The sequence below is a fragment of the Saccostrea echinata genome, unplaced genomic scaffold (assembly GCF_033153115.1).
Source record: "Saccostrea echinata isolate AGI-Se365-2 ecotype Australia unplaced genomic scaffold, CSIRO_AGI_Sech_v1 ptg000085l, whole genome shotgun sequence".
Lineage (NCBI taxonomy): Eukaryota > Metazoa > Mollusca > Bivalvia > Ostreida > Ostreidae > Saccostrea > Saccostrea echinata.
In genome coordinates, this window is record NW_026889834.1 from 579,720 (window position 1) to 603,564 (window position 23,845).

Consider the following 23,845-nt stretch of genomic DNA (forward strand, 5'->3'; position numbering starts at 1 on the left):
TATATATTTAATCTACAAGAGCATTCAATCTGTATATTTACGGCATTTCTGTATGAAATAAACTTGCATTTGAGCATATTTAGACACTTGTTAACATTACTTTAACCAATTTCTTAAAAAAAAAAAAACGATTAGACACACTGTCAGCATATTATTTCTTGTAAACATTTTAAATAAATGAGAGAACAAACAATTTTATTTGAGTCAATTTCCTCTGTTGGCCATGAATATCTAATCACCTCTATTGATTTTTCAGGTTAAAGGTCAATGTGTTCCTGCTACAGTAAAACATCATTATAAGGAACTCAGAGTGATTTTTAATTTGTAGGGCCATTGAATCTTTTAAACTTTCAATCTTTCAAACTTTCAATCTTGAGGACTAAGTATTTTAATATTTATCTTGTAAGTCTTGTCTTTATGTCATTACGATTAGTCTTTTTGTAATTCAAACTTTTCATATTTGAAAAACCAAAGTGTGCAAGTACAGTGTATGACTGTGTAACCTTCTTTTTTGTTTATCTAGAATTACTGGTTTTTAATTCAATACTGTCAAATATAATTTGTGATGATCAAACTTTGCAACTTTTGAAACTGAATTCAAAGACAAATTGCCTCACCGATACACATTAAATGTTTCGATACGATACACCGATGAATATCCACAGATATCAATATATTGATTCAGCACTAGCTATCATCCATGCAATTGTTAACCTAAGGAACTCTTTTATCATAACTTAAACACATGAAATTCCTCATGCAATTTTGAAGAATCTCTGTTAAAAGGGTGAAAAAAAAAAGCAAAGGACCCATAAATTATTTATTTTTTTAAAAACTTTAAAATTCATGTATCCTGGATATAGGGGTTCAACCCCTGTCCCCTCCCCCTTGGGTGTTGGGTGAGAGTAAACTTTACACCATCCTTTGTCACACATTATAGCCAATATTTTTATGGAATTTCATGAGTTATAAAGAAAAGGGTTCTTAAAATGTTCCTCAATTTAATGTGGATATATAGTTTAAAAAAAAAACAAAACTTGCTACTTGGAAAATTTATGGGTCCTTTGCTTTTTTTTTCACCCTTTTAACAGAGATTCTTCAAAATTGCATAAGGAATTTCATGTGTTTAAGTTATGATAAAAGAGTTCCTTAGGTTAACAATTGCATGGATGATAGCTAGTGCTGAATCAATATATTGATATCTGTGGATATTCATCGGTGTATCGTATCGAAACATTTAATGTGTATCGGTGAGGCAATTTGTCTTTGAATTCAGTTTCAAAAGTTGCAAAGTTTGATCATCACAAATTATATTTGACAGTATTGAATTAAAAACCAGTAATTCTAGATAAACAAAAAAGAAGGTTACACAGTCATACACTGTACTTGCACACTTTGGTTTTTCAAATATGAAAAGTTTGGATTACAAAAAGACTAATCGTAATGACATAAAGACAAGACTTACAAGATAAATATTAAAATACTTAGTCCTCAAGATTGAAAGTTTGAAAGATTGAAAGTTTAAAAGATTCAATGGCCCTACAAATTAAAAATCACTCTGAGTTCCTTATAATGATGTTTTACTGTAGCAGGAACACATTGACCTTTAACCTGAAAAATCAATAGAGGTGATTAGATATTCATGGCCAACAGAGGAAATTGTGCTGATCTTTGACCTGAAAATTTAAATTTTATGAAGCCTGTTTAATTAATTAACCTATGCATAAAGTTTGATGACTATTAACCAAACTATTTAATATAGCAGAGGTCCTCGTCATTTTTTACCTTTTGACTTAAAATTCAATAAGGTCATTTATTTACCTTTGTTTCACTTTGATGACTATCCTGTATTTGCATGCTGGATATATTAGTTGGACACAATTTGATCTGAGTAAAGAAGAAACCTGGAAAATCTTTTATCCCTTTGTATGAACAAATTAATTGATGTCATGCAGTTATTCTGACATACAAATCAGGACAATCTGATGACTTTCAAATAAAAAAGTTCTCAATATAGTAATCAGAAACCATTGGTCTGAAAGGAAACAACTCTATGTGTTTTATAAAAATTAACAATCAAATAATCAAAGAGGAACTTGACTTTTCTGTTGGTTTAAAGTTGTTTGAATTCTTCAAGAACATTGAGAGCATTAATTTACTTTTTGACAATAGTGCAAGTTTAGAGCATTCACAAGTCATCTGGTCCTACTAAACACAAAAAAATGAATGTCAGTTCAACAAAGCAAGCAAGGTTCCTTTTCTTCAAAGGGTAAAATTTTGATGGGTTGAGGGATTCTTTGTTACTTTATGTCAATAAAGAAAATATTTCCTCCATTTTGGCTGCATGGATGAGAACTGCTCATATAATTGAATCAAAATATTTTTTTAATGCCATACTTAATGTCATAGTGCTTATGATCCATAAATGTACAAGTCTCACTCATAATAGATGAATCTACATTTTTTAAAGTTATATCCCTTGGTGGCCATATTTGGGGAAACTCCGACTTCTCTATCCTTGTAACTTTCTGGTGTGTACCTTAATCATTTGACATAATTCATTTACTTCTTGTATTTTGATTGCCCATGTTAGGTCTATCCATACATTGAAAGAGAACAAAAAATAACACAGTGAATTTATTGCAACAATACCTACATGTTTGATGCATAAATAGAAATATTATTTCATTCCTTTTTGACCTTTGGATTGACCCTGCAAAGGGATACAGTTTTCTTTTTGGCAAGTGTAGAGTGAACTATATACTGCATGACTAAGCATGCTTTGTATATTGAAATTTGAAATGGTTTCTTTAAGGGTAAAATCATAATGCTCCAACTGTCCTAGTGAGAATTATGCTCAATCTACTTTGTGAAGTATTTCTAACTTCCAATGCTTCTTATTTGCATTTAAACTGACTCAAATAAAATTGTTTGTTCTCTCATTTATTTAAAATGTTTACAAGAAATAATATGCTGACAGTGTGTCTAATCGTTTTTTTTTTTTAAGAAATTGGTTAAAGTAATGTTAACAAGTGTCTAAATATGCTCAAATGCAAGTTTATTTCATACAGAAATGCCGTAAATATACAGATTGAATGCTCTTGTAGATTAAATATATAGATTAACCCCTTTATTGTAAAAACCATTTTTAAAACTCGATTTTCTTTCTCATTCTCTCATACATATTTTAAATTGAGTATTATCAAATTCTTGATTACATAAGCAAATGCTTTTAATATATGCTGAACACTCCTGTCATGAAATGGTTAAATATGTAAGATGCATAACAGGTCCTGTGAAAAAATTTCCCATAAAAATGTATTTATGCAAAAATAAATGTTAGGGTAAACTTAAAAAAAAAAAAAAAACTGTTTATCTGAAGCACATACAGAACATAACAAATCATCTCTTTGTGCTTGTATTCCTTTGGAATATCTTTAAACAAACATTCAAACAGAAGTAAATGTATGTTCTGTATTTTCAAAAATCATTTGGAATTCCTATGTACTGTTAACCCATATACTCAAATATTGGATGAACTGTAGAGAGATTTTCAAGAATTTCTGGTGTAAGCCCTATTTCGGAATTATTACAATGTAACAAAGATGTAACTCTCATAATTTGATTAAAACAGAAATGATAAAGTCATACAGGACTCCATATACTATTCTGACACATCATACTTTTAATACTATACTAGTATGTCTTTGTTCAGAAAAATTAAAATCAACAGAACTTAGCATTCCATATAAACGAAATTGAACCCTATTAGAAATTTAAAGATATTTCTGTGTACCAATGCATTATGTTAGACGAGACAATCTTTTTTCTTTCACAGTGATGAAAATTATCTCCTACATATAACATGCAGATGAAGAACTTCTTTGGATGATGTCATTTTCACATGCCGAAAAGAAATTAATTCATCAGGCTGATGATACAAACAAAGTTGTTTAAAAGACAATCATTAAAATTCTCAGAAAAAAAAGAAAGATATCAAGACCGAAAGTCCAGGAATTGAAAAAATTCTACAGTTATCATCTGAATATGTATATGCTAGGATTTTTATTTTTAAAAAAATTACAAGCAAATGATATGCTGCCATTGAATCTTTCAAACTTAAAAACTTTCTTTACTTTTGAATGAAGATTTTAAAATCTATAGGAGTCTTCCTCATACCTATCCATTTATGAATGAAAGTGTGTAAATTACCAGAGTTGCTGTACTGCACCACTTGAATAATAGTCATATCCACAGTCTTGACCCTTTTTTCCTTGACCTTAGTTCAAAAGATATATTATTCCAACCGGTCTTTATCTATGTAGTGATAATAAGATTTTTACAGAATTCCAAGGTATAACATGGTAATAGTCATTTAAACATCCTTGAATATTGTGCATTTGATTTAAATTTCAATTCTTTCCAAAGAATTTGCCACCTAATATAGTTGATATAAAGTCCATAAGTTATCACAAAATGTTTAAGTTATCACATTATAAGGCTCATATCAGTAATCTCAGCAACAGACTTTTACCCTGGAGGGAAATGATCCAAAAAAATCTATAGAAATACCCTATTCATTCTTCACTTATGTACTAATGATGTACAGTTTGTAGGTTACAAATTATTGTCAAAGGTAGTTATCTCAATAATCCCATGCCTTGACCTTGACAAAGTGTCCTAAACAACTAAGTGTATTCCTCCAACCATTCTATATGTAGTAAGTATGAAGTCTATGGGATGATAAAAAAAATGTTCTAGATGTTATTGCATCACAGATTATGGGGCATCTGCATCTTGATGTGAGATCCTTATGAGACCTATATATTATATTTCAGGTTTTAAATTCAAAATAGGACAAAATACATACAACTGTAGTATGTGGGTGTCAAGATTTTGTATTATAATAAACAAACAAAAGTTCTGGGGAAAAAAAGGAAGACTGCAAAAGACATGTTACAAATATTCTTGCATATTACCATTGAATAGATCAAAAAAAAAAAAAAAAGATTGATATATAATAGGTTTAAGCTGTGCAAAGTTATTCCAAGGATTTTGAAAAAATATTGATGTATCTGCACTCACATAATTTTTTTTTTTTTGTTGTTGTTGTAGAGGAGGAGATAATTATAAGTGAAGGAAAAACCTGAAAATTGTTTATTCAAACTATACAAAAAAATAAAATTTGAAAAATATTTTTTAATGTTGCATGTTTAGTTTTCATGCATGTTAAGTTTATGAGAAAAAAACAATAAAAATCTGAAGTGGAAAAACAAAACCTTGCAGGAAAACACTAGGATATGATGTGAGATCATACTCATGCAGATTTTATTTCACAGTATTACTCAGAATTGGAAAAAAAAGTGAAATGAAAAGCTGACAAAAAAGAGAAAACTATCAAAGAAATATGGGTAACTTTGAGGGGAAAAAAAAACAAATAGAATTAATTTCAAGAGATTGTAGATTTTTTAACCTGAATAAATCCATTTGAATTTTTTTTTTGTCTGTGAAGAAAACTGCCTTTTTAAAAAGTAGGTTATCCCCCTTTAACCATAAAAAAATCATGATTAACCAAAAACATGGATAATCAATATAGAATGGGGATATAAGAACATACATAAATTAAGTAAAGAGACATTACTAGAGGATTAATAATAATAAAAAAGTTTATTGAAAGGGTACCTTTTTTTATGAAAAGTCTTCAGTCAGACAGATATTATTCAGGGTTAAATGTTTCCCACATTAGACTCTAATATCAATATTTAAAATTCATTGTAAGATAAAACAAAAACTTTACCAAAGTGATGAATTTACATAATCCTATCATTATTTTAAATTCTTTTTTGGGGCGCTATGATTTTTTTACTTTCAAGTTTTGTTTCTATGTTGGTCTTACTTAAATAAACAAATCATAATATGTATGCATTTACCTCACTATGGAACCTAATATAATATTTTGAATATTCATTATATCACTTTATATTATTAATGAAGTGAGAGAAAAAAAGAAGTCATAATCATATATGAATAGTATTTATAACCTTAAAATAAACCCTCAAATTCCAAGGTTCCTCAGTTTTTTTTTTTCAACAATTTAGACCTGACCTTGAATTTTAAAATGTCTTCTGTTTCCTTTCATATTCCCAAATATTATGTAAAATAAAATATTACTTCACATTTAGAAAGTATAAGTTATTACAAGAAAAATAATACCAAACTTGCATTCATTGAAAAAGGTATAGTCATTTAAGAGAACACACCAGTATAGATTCATTGACCTTAACATAATGATTTTTATGGAAATTCAAGTCTTCTTACAAAATATTACTTAATATTTAGATGGGATATTACAAGAAAAATAATCAAGGTGTGTACCAAAGTGAAATATGACTCATATTTTTGAGTTAATCTAAGATTAATACATTTTTAAAGTTGCATGTAATGTAAAATCACAATTAAACATTACCAAAATAGGATATGGTTTAGCAGGAGGAAATTGGGCTCATCATAGACAATATATTGAACAATTTGTATACACTTATCAAAAACAAGTGTACATTCTTCATAAAGATTGATTGTGTGTGTGTGTGTGTTATAAATATTGACTGCGTGTTTTTATGTGTTCATAAAAAAATACAAAAAAAAAAAAGGTTTTTATTTCATTTAAAAGAAAATCATGAATGTTTTTAAAAAAAAAAAAAAAAATAAAAACAGTGACCTGGTGTTTATACGTTTTTATAACCTTGATGTTTTATAGGTATCTTTTCGAATCATTAAAGTGGCCCTTAAAAGGGCCGTTGGTTGATTTTTTTTTTATCAAGGGTTTACTCCCTGAAAGATCTGGGTCCGCCTCTGCCTCTCCCACGGAATTCTCTTCTGCCTGAGAGGGGTGGTCGGTGATTTGAAGTTAATGGCTCTAAGATGACCCCTGATCTCCTTGTTGACACATTCCTTGGGTCAAACATGAGACAGAGGGGGCAACTAGCGCCCCTATCCACTAACCTGGCTGTACATATGTAACAAGCCACTCTCTTACGACAGCCGCAGCAGATATAATTGCTGAATTCCTCTTCTCCAAAGCAGATGTTGCAGGTGATCTTGTCCACTTCTACTTGGTTCCCCCACCGAGGAATGACTCCCTGGAACATCTCTGGCGGTAGATCTGCTCTTGGTGGACTGGGCGGATCTGGAGGTGGCGAATACTCCCTCATTGGCGGAGGGGTGTCCCATCTCCATGGAGAGCTGTCAGGCTGAACAACAGTAGCAGCAGCATCAGCTCTTGGTGGTGAGGGTATGGCCGGTGTGGGACTCGCTGGTCTTGAAGGGGGCGGCGGGCTCACTGGGGTGTCCGGGATAGAGAAATTCCTCATGGGTGGTGATTCCTGACTGTCCAACATTCTGGGAGGAGATGGGTTGCGAATAGGGCTTCCTAAAGGTGCCGAATAGGGAGCCGTCCTCTGTCGTCGACGTCGTCGCCTTCTCTGAATGTCAGAATTCAGCCGCACCCTCCCCATATTCAAACGGGCTAGCTCTCTCCTTGTCTCTGACCTCCTGGCAATCCATATTGATACAATTTCCACACCGGGAACTAGAAAAAAATCCTGAAAATCCTCATCATCATCAGAGTCAGCCATGCTGATTTTGTTCTCAATAGACTGACTGCTAACAGAATGACACGGAGATTTGGCAAGGTGCCGTATTTATGCGCACAGTGCGAGCGTAAAAGAGAGCACCCTAAAGGCGAGAGCCAAAAAATATCATGGCGACGTCAAATTGTGTTATTTTGTGCTTCACGATCTATACATTGAAGTGAATAACTTATTATGGGATTAGAAATACATGCTAACATCTTAGCCATAAGACGAAGGTAAGTTTCAGGCATAATTTCACAGTATTTTTGATGCATGACATTTATCTGTCGTCTAGAAAAGAAGCATTGATGTTGAACCGAAGGACTAAAATTGGGTCACCTAAATACGTCAAATAAGTATTTTAACCCTTTTTAGAGTTTGATACAAGGAAAACTTAATCTATACAATGAGATTAAACCTAGGGAAAAGTGTTGATGCTGTTTTTTAATCAAATGAATAATTTCAAGTATAAAAATATAGCAAGAGTCTGTTTAGACATAGACACAAGAAGGCGAAGGTCGGACATAATATTCAGACACAGCGTCTAACACAGGGTTACAAATTACCCGGATGTATTGAGAGCGTTGTTTCGAGAGGGTCGTTTCCCTCCATGTTGGAAAGTAAGTTATGGCAGTTTTTTTGAAAAAAAAAGGATTTGGTGGACATATCTAGAATAGTAATTAAGGTAAGGGGTAAATATTTCTTATTTTATTTTGTTTGTTTTATGGTAACACACAAGTTTTCCTCTGTCTTTTTTAAATGTCTTTGGTTGGTATAATCTCATGTTGGCGACCTCTGGTCTGAATTTTTTTTTTTGGCTGAAAGATTTCCTCCGGTTGATCTGGTCTGTGTTGGGACAGTTCCAGTAACACTTGATAGGCCGTTGTTGTTTTTCCATTTCCTCATATGAGGATGTGTTGGTTCTTTGGTGAAAATGAAAAATGATGGGTGTCTCATAGCTATTGTTAACACAAGCAGGATGGCAAAACAAGCAGGCATTTCCTCTGTCTTTTTTAATGTCCTTGGTTGGTATAATCTCATGTTGGAGACTCCTAGGGTTGGGGATGAAGCATTACTTTGTTGTGATAACTGAGACACAGCCAATAGTAGCACCTTTTGATTTACAAAATGTATATCTCTGAAAAAGAAAATCTTCCGTCTGCTCTGTGTTGTGATAATTCCACTAAAAAAACAGTATAATTAATACATGAATTGAATAAAGCATGATTTCTAAAGCTAAATGTGACCGATAACTTTCAACAGGAATTGAAGACTTCGTTGAAAATCTTCCGTCTGGTCCGTGTTGTGATAATTCCACTAAAAAAAAAAACAGTATAATTAATACATGAATGGAATAAAGCATGATTTCTAAAGATAAATGTAACTGATAAGTTTCAACAGGAACTGAAGAAGACTTCGTTGAGAAGAAAATGGCTTTAAACTTTTAGTCTGCTTTTCGGCATTACTGAAATAAAGACCTGAACAGTCTAGGTAATTAACTTTCTGAATGATTTCCAAAAATTCAGTGCTTTCCGTGTGACTTTCTTGATGTGACAGATGATAAGTATTCTTAATATGCAGATAATTAATTAGTCTTTGAATGTGGAATTCATATTCTTCATTTTGTCTGAGCTGCTCTAGCTTATTGTTGATAAACAAATTAGGACATAAGTTTCAACAGGAAATGAAGAAGACTTCGTTGAGAAGATTCTGTCTGGTCTGTGTTGTGATAATTCCACTAAAAAAAACAAACAAACAAAAAAACAGTATAATTAATACATGAATGGAATAAAGCATGATTTCTAAAGATAAATGTGACTGATAAGTTTCAACAGGAACTGAAGAAGACTTCGTTGAGAAGAAAATGGCTTTAAACTTTTACTCTGCTTTTCAGCATTACTGAAATAAAGAAAGCATTTTGCCTTGGTCATATATTGGAGTTCCAACCTTAAGTGATAACTGAAAATTTTCCTCTGGTTGTGATGAAGCATTATTTTGCTGTGCTAAGTTTGAAGGATTTTCTGTAGGCATTGTTAACACAAGCAGGATGGCAATACAAGCAGGCATTTCCTCTGTCTTTTTGATGTCCTTGGTTGTTATAATCTCATGTTGGAGACTCCTAGGGTGGGGATGAAGCATTACTTTGTTGTGATAACTGAGACACAGCCAATAGTAGCACCTTTGGATTTACAAAATGTATATCTCTGAAAAAAGAAAATCTTCCGTCTGCTCTGTGTTGTGATAATTCCACTAAAAAAAAACAGTATAATTAATACATGAATTGAATAAAGCATGATTTCTAAAGCTAAATGTGACTGAAAAGTTTCAACAGGAACTGAAGACTTCGTTGAGAAGATTCCGTCTGGTCTGTGTTGTGATAATTCCACTAAAACTTGATATGCTGTTGTGGTTTTACCATTTCTTGATATGAGGATAAGCCTTAGATATTTTCCTTTTCGACATTTTCTCGTTATTTGGGATAATTGATTTGAGTGTATCGTTGATCTGGTCTGGGTTATGATAGTTCCAGTAAAACTTGGGAATATTGAAGGTGGTTATCCAGTTATCTTCTATTCTGAAAATATTTGGATTCCAAGCTTTAAATCAGGAGAGGGTCAATGTCCCTTCTGATAGATTGCCTCTAATGACCAATGTCTTAAGTCGTAATTAGTTATTGAGCAAACAAAATATGATGAGAAATATTTACCCTTTTCCCTTATTTTTCAGGAATTCGGGTTTGCAGAGCAACAGCAGCAGCAGCAGCACCAGTGATGGGTTGAATGATTAGGACCAGAGTAATAAAATGTAATTATAAATAACATAATCTTGTAGTTAATATTATACTCATTAACAAAGTAGATTTTTTTAAACAAACCAAAATGATAGATTCTGTGTCTAACATGTATCTATACAAGAAGTACACAGTAGGTACAAACGTAAGTCAAACCTATTTTTTTGCACAGGATTTTTTTTTTCCCTAAAGGTATATAAAACCAGAGCTGGAAATTTTAGGATCAGTCTTAGTGGGCACTTGGAACTTGATAGAGGTAGAAATATGGCAGAGGAAAATTCCATGAATTCACCTGCAACCTTACCAGAGACACAGGATAGTATTGAAGGAAATGAAAGAAGTTTGATATGTGATATCTTAGATCAAATGACCACTGTAATGGAGATACTTCAACAGACTATTTGTGAGTTTAAAGAAGACATGATTACTGAGATTCGTGTGTTTAGAGGAGTGATAATGAATGAGATTGGTAATCTAGAAAAGAAAATAGAGACTAGTAAGGCTCAAAAGCAGATTCCAGTTAACAACAAGAGGAAACTTCCTATTACTACTACTACAACCCCAGAGGGAGAAGAAACAGCCCCTGAAACTCCAGAAGAAAAAGTAAAATTATGTACAGTTTTTACTTTGAATAAATGGATTTTACCGTATATTGTTTTTGTTAGTTTTCAGAAAATAGAGAGAAAAGCTGGCTAGCTGTATCAATGACACATGACGTCACAATGGGTATACTTGAATCGCTGCCAAGTTTTTGTGTGTATTGCCTGTGTATACTGAAGAGTTACAAACGTAGATCAAACGTCTTGTTTAATACTAGATTCAAAGCACTAGCTTGACCCCCCTATCCCCTCCAAGTGTACTAGCTTGACCCACCCATCTCCCCCAGGGTTAAAAATGCACTCAGTTGACCTAGCCATCCAGGATCTGGGGGGACAAAAGTGCACTCAGTTGACCCAGCCATCCAGGATCTGGGGGGACAAAAAGTGCACTCAGTTGACCCGCCCATCCAGACCCGTTATACTACTGAGGTGCAAAAATGGAATTCAAACCATTCTTTTCATTCATATTATCTTTTAAAAGCAAAAATTGAATTTCCAAACTGATTTTCATTCTTTACCTTTAAACTACCCCAAAGCCAAATGCATCATAACCATTTCAATCATCACTTACCGAGTCCGTCGGTTAACGCCTGCCCGAAGCAGCCGTGTAGGAAAATGTCATATTCAAAGAAAGGCAATAATACCGCATTCTAAAATATGACTTATCAAATAGACGGTGGATTAGGGGATCCTTCATTTTAATTATGGATTTAGTCGAGCAATTTAAAATCTATAGCTGTAAGGTTTCAATCAAACTCGAAGGGATATTATGGATACAACTATCAAAATTCTTTGCATAAATGTAACGTGGGGACAAAAAAGAACTTATATACATGTATATGTAATAACTTTATTAAAAATTATGGAAGTGCCGCTGACTACATTTGAAACGCAGCATTCTGTTTTAATTGCTTTTAATCCTCTTTTTTAAGGAAAATTTCACTTATGACACATTTATGGAAATAAATGCTTCCGCCACAAGCCCATCAATAAACATGCATTTTAAAAATAATTTTTAAAAAAGTGATTAACAAGTTTCTTAAACCGGTAAATACAGAAAAACAAATCTGTAAACTCAGGGACCAACCTACTAACCTAGACCCAAAATTTAGGGAGACATCACTTCTAGGGCTCCAGAAGTTTTAAATTCTACGAAGACTTCCTAGTGCACATTAATCATTATTTAAACTTAAAAAAATAAATACGTGTGAATGTATATACCTTAAATAGAATACTTAGAGACAAAAAGGTATTTATGAAAAAAAATAATTATTTGATATTTTCCAATTGCAAGGCATATAAATGTCTACCTGGAAAACAAAATTTTAGGTAAATTGTCAATTTAAAATCTTTCAACTGATAGACTTAGGTTTATCAAAGTAACTTCATTTCTTGTATAGTTTATCAAAGTAACTTCATTTCTTGTATAGTTTATTTACATAATATTTACACTTAACGAGGCCGAGTCTAATTCGAGTGCGCATGACTTTGCGCAGCGTTTTAGTTTCATGCAGTCGTAGGTGCAACATAACAGCTTTCCTAAGTATTGCAATTTTAATACAAAATTAACATTATATTATATTATCTGTGACGTTTATGGATCTTAAAATGTGCTTTTAAGACAATAATTAGGAATGAACGCTGAAATGGCTATCACGACGTCACTGCCTTCCGGTTCTGTAAGCAATACATGGCGCTGAAGAATGACGCATGACTCGCTCGAGTATTTAAGATGTCTGTGGACATTTTATTAAAAACCGTTGACAGAACATCAAAAGAAACATACCAACAATGTATCTAACATTGATATTTTTTACCAAACTAATTCATCTGCTCCGGATCCGATATATACAAAATGTATACTGCAATATGGCAAATTTAGAGGTATTGCGTATTGGGGGAAAAACTTTGTAATAATTCCTTGACCAACCCAGATGGTCAACTTTTTTGAAAATTCACAGTTTGGTGACTTTTTACAATAACTTTCATGTATTTGACTTGAAAGGAAATCCCTAAGGCAGAAATACAAAAAACATGGGGAAAAATGTTATAATTTGGCGCTTTTCCAACAAAGTCCCATAGGGTCCAATAGTAAAAATTGACAACTTTTGAGACGGCACCCTAAGAAATCGGGATGGTAAACATTCGATTATTTTATCTTAAAGTAATTAAAATAATATTAAAAATTCATGCAAGAAAATTATCAAAATCTCTAGGGTAGAAATAATTAGACTCGGCCTCGTTAAGATTAAACATTTTTCTCTTCTCATCTCTCCATATTTTCAGAGTCTTATCATATAGTAGCAAATTTGTTACATTCTCTTCAAAGTTCATTCTTCAAATTCCTTATTATTATTTCTTTTTTGTGAATGTGTATTTACATGACTGTATTAATGAACAAAGAATCATAAATTAATTACTATATTATGAAAACTAGTAGATCTACTACTGCATGACGACTGAGCGACTTTATCATGCAGTCAGCCTTGATTTTCACATGTGTGATCGCCAAAGACAGTTAAAAGCTCTAAAATATTATGCTGTATTCACAGCATAAATTAATCTTTTGATAAAAAAAACTTGTAGTCGAATTTCATCTCCAACATATTTGGTATGACATCGGAAGGGGTCCAGCTGTTTTGCTTCTTGTTACATGTATGTATTACTTGTAACAACGTACTTTTTAATTTAAGCGTAAATTCTAGAGGAGTTCCGATCGAGTATTCTATGAAGTGGTCATTAGCAGCGCACAGGCGCCCTGCTGTTATTCACCTATTTCAACAATGATAACACCAAACAGAATAATTTTTTTATGAAATACTGACAACATTAGCACGTATTTTAACAGATTTTTTAAAATGATATACAAAACAGAGGGGGTGAAAATGTTAAACTTCGCTTTTGCGATAATTTAGTTTTGAGCTCATTAGCGACTATTGCGCCTCAGTCGCCCTTATGTTGATCCCCGAATTCAATTAACTGCATATATCAATGTAAGCTGAACGCTTCTTTCAGCTGGTTTTGTTCCATGATTCTGTTCTCTCCCTTGCCTGTGATCGACGTTCATGTAGGTCACGATCTCTGTCATAGCCATTTGGTTACATTTTACCCTTGCTAAAATCGTTGGGAGCGTAGGGATACTTCATATCTTATTCCAACTCAGGAACTTGTATTTTATATTTGCAAATCCATGAAAACTGCTTATTGCTTGAAAACCACATTAAATACATTTTCGATCTTGTTTTGCAATTTTGATTTCAATGCATGTAAAAACAGAGGTATATATTTCTTAGTGAACTGATAAAAATTAACGTTTTAATATTTCCAATCAATCTTGCAAGTGCTATTGTTTACATGTAAGAAACCTCTGATTTAATCATTGCTTGCTAAGGTATCACGTGTTAACATCAACAGTAGTGAATTGTCCCGAAGTGTGAAGATAAATAAGAAATTGCAAATGGAAGTGATCAGAGGGGTGCACCATTGAAGCTGGTCAGCAGCTTACGAGGCTGATTTGTGTCACCTCGAAAAACGGTCTTTCATGTTACCAAAACTGTAGTATTAGAGTATTTTTTTTGTAAGATTTACATGGTTTCGCCATAATGACAACAGAGAACATTTTAAATCCGATTGTACAGCCTTTGTTTTCACTTGTAAATTAAATGGTAGGTGTTTCACATATCGTATTGGCATTTATTCACAATTTTCAACAGATCAAGAATATGTCAAAGAAATTATACAAGAATCTGTATCAAATACTTGAAAGCAAAATACGACCTACTGTTCGTAAGCATTACTTTGTTTAAAAAATTATGGATGGTCGCTTAGCCAGTGGCAATTTCTTCAGATTATGTCAAGAAATTACTTAAGTTTGCTTCTTTATCACATTCATATAACTCATGTAAGTTGTTTTAAAGGTTTAAATAGCCTATAAAAATATACTTCTGCTTGATTCCAGACATGTTAGATGGTAAGAAATGGTAAGGTACTTTGATTTTAATAACCGATATTTTGTATAATATTTAATGCATTTGGCACCTGTGGTTAGACCTCTTTCTAAATTATACATATTCAAACAAATCTGCTTGGAAAGTAGCGTTTTGAATGTCTTTTTATGCCCCCGTATCGAAGATTCGGGGGTATATAGTTTTTGCCCTGTCCGTCCGTCTGTCTGTCTGTTTGTCCGCAAAAACTTTAACATTGCCCATTACTTTTGATTGGTTGGAGCTATGGCACTCATATTTCACATGACTGTGCATTCCTTGTGACAAGACCTTTCTTTGGGTACCACCATATTTGACCTTTTGACCTTGACCTTGGAGTTTGACCCGGTTTTGCAAATTTTACCAAACTTTAACCTTGGCCATAACTTTTGAACGATTGGTGCTAGGGCTTTCATACTTTACATATGTAATCTTTGTGACAAGACTTTCCTTTGGATACCAACAATTGTAATCCATCGACCTTGACCTTGGAGTTTGACCTACTTTTGAAAAATTTAAACCTTGGTCATAACTTTTGAACGATTGGTGCTTCAGTTTTCATATTTCACCTGTATATTTCTTGTGAGAAGGCCTTTCCTTAGGCATCATTCATTTTGACCTTGACCTTTATGATTGACTTACTTTCGAAAAATTTTAACCTTTTCAATATCTTTTCAATGGTTGCTGCTAGGGCTGTCATATTTCAAGGTATATTCCTCGAGACAAGACCTTACTTTGGGTACCAACATATTTGATTTGCATTTAAGAAAATTTAACCTTTGCTGTAAGTTGCCATACGGGGGCATCAGTGTTTCACAAACACATCTTGTTTTCAGTAACTTTTGCAACGCCATTTGATATGAAGTGATTTAGTAAAACCGAAAAAAATGTTTTGTTTACTTAGTATTTAATTAGGCTAACGGTCAATCATTGTTTATATAACTACTTTTAAATACATGTACAAGTACATGTAGCTACTCGATGCTCCTTGCGAGTATCGGTTAGTTTATTAGGTAATTCTTTTGCTTTGAAGTTGATGCTCCTTATGAGCATCAGCCAGCGGGTATATAAATGGGGGGAAATTTTGGGTCAGTCAGTCACTATGCCGTTTGGAATTTATCAGTATATTACAGATTGTAAAAAAAATAGAGGATTATTGTTTTCAAATTGTGATGTGTGTTACGGGCACCTTGCTCTGTAAATAAATTGTATATAAACTTACTAGATTGTTTCATTTCCAGCCTTGAGGAGAGTTTAAGACGGAGGAAATATTTCTTGTTTACTATTTACTGAATAATGGGATATATAAAGCCGTTTACCGCTCGACGGCGCTAAAGATATACATGCATGTATACTAACTTGTGTACCCCGCCTTGCACTTGGATTAAAACATTAGAAAAATTGTTTGCAAACATTAATTCAGACAAAGAAACAGACGAACGAACACTGTGCTATCACAAACTTACTGTGTGTGTAGATTTCGACGACTAGAGGGCATGATGCTTTAATAAATCAAACGTTTAACATGTTTAAATTATAAAAAAAAATGAGTACAGAGATATTTGTCATGTTTTCCTTGCATAATTAATTTGATGAAGTATTTAATAAAACAAAACATATAAAGAGCGGATTGGGAATTATACATTCCAAACTTTCCAGTTTTTTTTTTTTAAATATAGATATTTACAGTAATCACAATACACAAACAAACTAGCCAATATATATTGCTGAGCTGTAGACGGGTTTGCTTTCTTATCTCTGTTTCTCTTCCAAACTGTTATGATTTCTGTTTGATCTAAGAGCAACCTCTCCCTTTTCTGATTTCGACGATGATTTGCTCATTTGCATGTAATGATTTAGATTTAACATTAAACTTAAAGTCACTGAGTTTTTGTAATATAATAATATCATAATTTGACAGCATACCAACAAACACGTAACTATAAGAAAGATTACTGGTATTCAATTATTTATTTAGCAATCGAAGTTCACAATACAGAGTAAGATCAAGACGCAAGAATTTGAAAGGTTTGATATGAAAGCCCAGAAGGCTCATTCGAGATTCGAGTTTCGAAATACGAGATTCGAAATTCGAGTTTCGAGATTCAAGATCCAAACTAATCAAAAAGCGGATTCAATATTTGATTACTCCTCTTTATTAAGTTTTTACTATCAAGAAATCACTGAATATATTTATAACAAATGGGTCATTTGCTTTAATAATAATGCAAGAAAAAATGTTATATGTATCAAAACGAAATAAAAATGAATTTTGGGGTATGTTTTAAAAGATATATATAAAATCTTATTTTCCTCATTAAACAAAACAATAAATACGTATATAAAATATTATATGGTCTTATCGTTGATTGCAAAATTAATAGGTCGATAAATTATTTAATAAGGATTATGATGAGGGAAAAATTATCATTGATATGAAATACCAGGAACGTCTTTACACTGCAGAGTAATATAATTAAGGGTACATTTAATTACATCTAAGTACATTTATTTTGTACATTTGTGCAGTTAGACTGATCTATTATTTGATAGGAAATAAAATAAATTCCAGTTTGTATTGTATATTCAATTTTAATTAATTCAAGTATTCAAAGCCTAGGACCAAGATAAGTAATTGAAAGCTTAATTTTTATGTATTTCTCCTATTGGGAAACAGTGGTATATATTCCCTTCTGCTAATGTGTAGGTTAATGTAAAGTCACAGATTTCACCAAAATCGCATCATTGCCGAATTGCGGATAGGCAAGGAGGGAGTCGCCCCCTCTCAATAGAGGGGGGGGGGGGGGTCGGGTCGGAGGACCACTTTCTGCGATCTTGGATACATTTATCATTGTCATTTTCTCCAGTGAATATAATTATAAATCATTTAAACATATTTTTATGATACAGAAATTAAAATCTTCATGACCACTCTTAATAAAATTGAGAAATTTTAAAATCCTTACACAGTGCTTGGAAATTATGGAAACTTCTTTACTAAATAATCTAAATATAATTTTTAAAATATTTTATATTTGACTTCCTACTATTCCAAATATATTCCCTAATCGTAGACTCCTGCGGCTGTAATTTTTATAGTCTGATATTGACTTCATTTCAATTCTAGATTTAACCAGCTATAAAAATCAAAAGTTTTGTTTACTGTAAAAATTGGATAGGCATAAAAGTGTGGATTGCCAAAAATACTTTCATTGCATTTGATGAAAAAAATATTCTAGTAACTGGTAAATAAATAAGATTTATGATCAACTTTTCCCCGTTTTCAACCAAAGACATGTATACATAAATATATTTTTTTACATCAAGACAATGATGTGTAGGCTACAGCCTTATTGCCTATATGGAATATACGCCATTAAGAAAGCGAACGCGATTTTTCTTTATCTCTACTACGATGTCTTTCAAGATTTCCTGTGTACACTAAAAAGGCATACCTGAACTAAATAATTTTAATACGAACTCCTTTAGACTATACGATTTTTTCGAAGTCCTAAAGGTGTATAGAGGGTCCATTGTTTTGTTAAAATAATTTATTTTTTATCATTATTAAACACTTTTATATCTTTTTTTTTCTCTATGGCCATTACATCATGAATTGAAACTTGTGTATTGATTAATTATGTATCTTGCGAGACCCGAGCGGTTTCCTTATAAATAATTATCGAATATATAATTATTTTGCCCATGCATCGCAAGATTGAAACTGAATGTTGAAAACCGAACATTTGTCTACCGTTGTAATAAAATAAACAACATAGCCATAGGACCCTGGTCACTTGTCTCTCTCTCTCTCTCTCTCTCTCTCTCTCTCCCCCATTCCCCTCATATTTTTTACCGATATAATGTACAAAAGAAAACGTAGCAACTTTATGCTTGTGTCCTTTCAAGAATAACGTCTAATAACCCTGATACATGTAACCCCTGTTTTTTTTTTTTTTTTTTTTTTTTTTTTTTGGGGGGGGGGGGTCTTTATATTACATTTTTATTATGTCTTACGGGCCTGAACAAAGAGAAATCATTATCTTTATTAAGCATGTATATTTCAGCCATCCTTCCTTAAGGGGCTGTCTCTTGGTTTTACAAACTAGGTCACTGGTCACTTTCACAAACTATATCCACTTTGAAACCCGTATTGGTCACTGGTCAGTTTCTAATACCTTGTCACAAACTATATCCACTTTGAAACCCGTATAACTTTTTATCATTAATCGCTAGTCACTTGTTGAATTGCACACTAGTAATTCTAATAGACTACAATAAATCATTTAAACATATTTAACAGCCCCCCCCCCCTCCCCTTGCTCTTTGAATCCGATTAACAATATTTGTTATTATGACCACAAAAATATAAACAAACTAGATAATACGATATAGATATTCTTGATATAAATCTATCATAATATCTAAGACGTAATTATATAAATTAAAGCATACTTTGCAGACCAAAAACCCAATCTTTTTTCTAATTCAATTCTGATATATGTAACACTCTTTCTTGTACATGTATTGCAATATAATCGAATGACCTCTTCAGTTTGAATATATTAAACGATTTCTTGAATTGAAGCTTAAACCGCCTTTTGATTGGTTAGTTTGGATCTTGAATCTCGAATTTCGAATCTCGTATTTCGAATCTCGAATGAGCCTTCTGGGCTTTCGTAGTTATAATCCTCTAGCCAAGTCCCCATTTTATTTTTTGAAAAGTGTGCTGAATCAGAATTAACCAACAGATCATTTCGAACTAGTACTTAGGGAATACTGCAGTACATACAGCGTCGATTAATTTTGATTGACAGGCCAAACACGTGCACTTCGAGTGATACTATAGGTGTGACTAACTGAAGTCAAAGCAAAAAAAAAAAAAAAAAAAAAATTACATGTTGTAAATTATTTTGCATTTACCTCCCCCTAGTAAATTCAAAATTTACAACATGATATTTGACTGTTATAGAACGTTTCTTTGGTCTATGTACATGTATTGCAGGAGTGGGATTAAGAGGGACCCTTCTCTCTCTCTCTCTTTAATATAATTTATAAATTTCAGTTATCGTAATTTCATACTATAAGAAAAATCAACCTTTATAGAATATGACATTCTGCATACATGTAAACTGTAACTATAACCACTTGTTCTGGATTTAAATCTATAATGAATATACAAGTCAAATGCCTATTTGCGTTAACATCTCCAAATATAAATCAAGACAGGGGGAGGGAGAGGCTTCAAAGGAATTAGTTAGTTTAATGATTTATAAAGAAAATCAGAGGTGTCAGTTGCAGATTCTATAGCTATAGCAATGTATAAGGAAGGATACAAACCAAAGAACCGATGAATTTTTTTTTCAATTTTTCAATTTATTGAAGTTTGAATCCTCAAAATAAATATGTCACATTGTAAACCAAAAAGTATTCTTTACGTGTTTATTTAAACTTAAAAATCGTTATTTCATATGATTACATTAAAGGTTATGAAGGCACAAACTTTACATTAGCAAGGAAGCCTCTATCTTTCGAAGGGGTAATTTACTCATCAAACTGGAGGTATGTTTTTACATAATTTATTTGACCAACTATCATGACTATATTTTGTTAAAAATCAGTCACAAAAAAAACATGAAGTTTAAATATCTTGTTTACACATGTGAATACAACCTAATTAATTACAGATCAATAGTTTTTGTTCTGTTGCTGTGGATGCACATCCTCATGCATGGTGTGTGATTTTTCAAAAAATTTAAATTGCAATCTTTTTTCACACAGAGAACAAATCAAAATATCAGAATTAACAGCCTTTGTCCTCTGGAGACAATGTTTCTGAAGGCATGAACAAATTAAAAATTAATACTTCAGAGGAATCTGTAATTTGCAAGTTTTTGTCAAAGCCTATGATCTGAAAGCTTCGAAGAGAATATAAATTGTCAATTCAGTTTATTATGTATTACGTCTTCTATTCATCAATATTCTAAATTGTAAAACTACAGACATTTTATATGATTTTTTGTTTTAATTCTTAGAACAAGATGACAAGACTGGTATGAAAACCTTTCAAGGCCAAGGAGAAGTAGAGGTGAGGCATGACTCCTGTTCCTTGTTATGCCTGTGTATTTTTAGTATTGTGTTTGGATGTTCATCCTAAAATATTTTAAAATCTCTCTGATAATGTTATATAACATCTGTATTGATAGTATATAATAATTAGGGATGTCAACGAATATTCGAATATTCATTCGATTAGTTAATATTCGAATATGAATTTAAGATTCGAATATTCGGTGTTTTTCAGATTTCACAAAACAAGGTAATACATTTTAAGTGCTGGAATTATCAACGTTTTATTTACTAGCGATCCCCTGATTTCTATCGCTACTTTATTACCTTATAGATCTTCTAAATTATTTTATTTTGAGTAAGGTATAAGAATTATTATTGTACATGCATAATACAAAGGGTGTTTTCAATAGTTCAATATGATCGGATCTAGAATCGAGGACAACGAAATGAAACCTTTCTTGAATGTCTAAGAGACATAAAGAGTGTACTTATGAAAATAAATCTGATTGATCATTGAATTACATTTTTGATAGAATCAGTCTGTAATATTGTAAAGGACGCAATTTAAGAATAATACATCAATTACTTGATTTTCTCAAATTGAATACTAATTTTTAAATTTTAAGATCATTATCGGAAAATTAATGACCTAGGAAAATTGTCTATGGAAGTGTTTGCTTATATTTTCAAAACATTGTATCAAAAAATGTATTATATCTCTTCTTAAACAGATAATTGTAATTAATTACGTGTATTTAAATCTGAAGAGTAAACGACAAGCTTGCCCCTGGTTAGACGACTGGTTCGTCAGTTTGAGCTTGTGTAAATATCATTTGTTAAAATTATATTTCGGTTGTTTACACTTAAATCAATTTTTTTTATTTCAAGCATGACAAATATCAAATGTAGAATTCCTTATTGTATATCTACAAAAGTATACATCAAATTTTACTTTCAAATACCGACGCAAAACCTGCCATGAGAGTATAATGATGTACATTTAAAATAAACCAGGTTTTCTTTATTTTATCGAATATTCGAATATATTCGAATACTCCCATTGAATATTCGAATATGAATTATTGTCAACATTGACATCCCTAATAATAATATCAATTCATACAGTATTGGAACTTTGTTAATGATAAGTGTTGAAAATTTCAGGGTGACATTGTTAATAAAAGTTTGTAGTGAGTTTGTAGTTTGTAGAGTTTATTTACTGTTATGATGGTTCAACTGTGCAAAAAAGAATTATTCTTCAATTTGATGAGTGTAGGAAGGTACAGTATTCATTTTTAGTATTAACTCTATGGATCAATTTTTTTAAACAGAATTTTAGCATCAGAACCTATTCACAAATTATTCGAGGTATACCATCAACAAGTATTATTGAGATTATATGTGAAAATTTTGAAATAGTTTGTAAATTTGTAAGTTAAATACAGATCTCCATTGACTATCCATCTGGAAAAAAGTCAGTTCTTGTCGTCAACAACACTCTTCATGTCTCCAAGGGAATGATGAGGAACAATTAATATAACATCAATAATTGATCCTCTGGCTAATTCCTATCCTAAAAGTCCTGTAGATAGAGCCTCAAAATTGTTAGCAACAGAAGCAAAGCGGTATTACCAGAGGCACGGTAGTTCTATATTAAAAAAGAAATCTTTTGAAGAATTCCTCTACTTTTCTTGGGATTCTTAACACAAGGACCTTGAGAGCAAAGTACCAAATCTGCTGAAATGAATGCCATCTGTAAATACAAATAACGACCCTCATAGTATAATGGGGGGTGTCTTTTTAAACGACAAAAAATGACCTCCCAACCGTTAAAAAAATAACTTTTTGTAGATAAAGAGTCCTAGGGGTCATTTTTTATATGTGCGTTATATAAAAATTTGACTCCCTTTTGCATCAGAATGATACAAAATTTATAACAGTTGATCGATGCCAAGGTTTGAACCTCAATGTTTTATTCTTCTTTATACCCTCTACGACCAACACTAGACGAACGCGCAATTAAAATGCAATAAAACAGCATTACATTTACATGCATATTTCTATCTTTTAAGCCTATTGTGTTCTCAGCAGATATTGAAAATTGCAGAATGGCTACTATTGGTTATAGCTCTTAACGTAATCTCCCCTTATGACTGTCTTCCATTTGTTTCATATTTGGATATTTGACTGATTTTAGACATTCATAAATATATGAATCAATGACAGAGATAATATCTTGTTCGAACGCCATACTGTGGATATATTTCCTAATGAAAAAAGGTGAATATAACGATCATTGGTGTCTTAAAATATCTGCAAACAATACAATTCTGTTAACAGGGCATAAAAAGGACCCCCGAAAATTGCAGAGGTGGGATCAGGTGCCTAGAAAGAGTAAGCAACCCCTGTTGACCCGTCACACCCGCCATGAGCCCTATAAATAAATCAGGTAAACGGGACATTCCGTTGTTGAATTGAGTATAAAACAAAGGCCAAACAATTGACGCAATTATGTTTTATTTGTTGACAGGGTCATTGATACGACCATTGAATTAACAAAATGCTGACTTCAAACGAAGTTGTTGAAACCCTTGTAACACCATCTTACATGTATTTGTCAGTAGCCTGCTTCGATTTAAAAATTAATCGTGCTCTTTGGTATTGAATAAGTTGGTAGACGTAAACATCATATGCAAATGGTAGCGGAATATTACTACATAAATAAGGAAAGATGACGATAGAAAAAGATGTTCAGTCATCCTGTTTGTC